The 1,250-nt window shown below is 40.2% G+C and overlaps 1 protein-coding gene across 1 annotated transcript in view; it reads left to right on the top strand.

The window, feature by feature from the left end:
* Window positions 1-1,250, top strand: part of LOC120034756 (TBC domain-containing protein kinase-like protein) — a 71,240-nt gene that overhangs the window by 412 nt on the left and 69,578 nt on the right. The gene's annotated exons all lie outside the window — the stretch shown is intronic.

Consider the following 1,250-nt stretch of genomic DNA (forward strand, 5'->3'; position numbering starts at 1 on the left):
GTTGGCTGGATGTCCTTTGTGTGGTGGACCATTTTGGATACACAAGGGAAACTGTTGAGTGTGAAAAACTCAGCAGCGTTGCAGTTCTTGAAACAAACTGGTGCGCCTGGCACCTACTACCATACCCCGTTCAAAGGTACTTAAATATTTTGTCTTGCCCATTCACCCTCTGAATGGCACGCATACAGAATCCATGTCTCATTTGTCTCAAGGCTTAAAAATCCTTCCTCCTCCCCTTAATTTACACTGATTGAAGTGGATTTAACAAGTGAGGGACAAATAAGGGATCATAACTTTCACTTGGATTCACCTGGTCAGTCTATGTCATGGAAAGAGCAGGTGTTCTTAATGTTTTGTACACTCAGTGTGTACTGCTGTGACAAATACTTTCCTCCTGGGTGTCAACGATCTTCAAATATTTTTGTAATTTTTTTAAATGTACACTCCAAAAACAAACTTATACTAACAACAACTTACAGACACCTACAAACAATGACTACATCTCATCTGGCCAGACCCGCATGCTCACACCCCCATCCTTAGATGATTGCAATACAGTCTGCTTTCTCTATGATTTGCTTGACCTTCACTTGAACTCTGTTGAACTCTACATCCAGCAAATGAGTAGATAAAGCATGTCTGGTTGGAGGGGTGTATGCTGGGTGAAGACCATTCAGAAATCTCTTCCAATACACATGGCCTGTGAGCATCAGAGGTGAACCAGTTGCATACACAGCTCGAGCAAGACATTCATCAGCATTTCTCTGACTACGTTCCTCCATTGAATCAAAAACACTTCTGATTCCAGGAGGACCATGAGCTGTTGCTATCGAGTAAGTTGTCTGATTCATAATTTTCACCTCGAATAGAAGTAGAGGGACTTTTGTCAGAGGTTGCTTGTTGTGAGCACTGAGGGAACTTTATGCACTTGGCCAGATGATTCTGCATCTTTGTTGCATTCTTCACATATGATTTGGCACAGTATTTGCAAATGTACACAGCTTTTCCTTCTACAATAGCTGAAGTGAAATGTCTCCACACATAAGATAGTCCCCGTGGCATTTTCCTGTAAAGATTAGAAAAAAATTGTAAAGAAATACAAATACAAATACAATTCCCTGTACAGATAAATAGTTAAGCAGTTAGATTAAACAACTCCTTTGTAAGATATATTTTTTTAAATGAAACATGTATGGAAACAGGTGAATTAACACTCCTCAGTTAGCAGGCTCAAGCAAGCTAAAAACCCC

The sequence above is a fragment of the Salvelinus namaycush genome, chromosome 42 (genome assembly GCF_016432855.1).
Source record: "Salvelinus namaycush isolate Seneca chromosome 42, SaNama_1.0, whole genome shotgun sequence".
Taxonomy (NCBI): domain Eukaryota; kingdom Metazoa; phylum Chordata; class Actinopteri; order Salmoniformes; family Salmonidae; genus Salvelinus; species Salvelinus namaycush.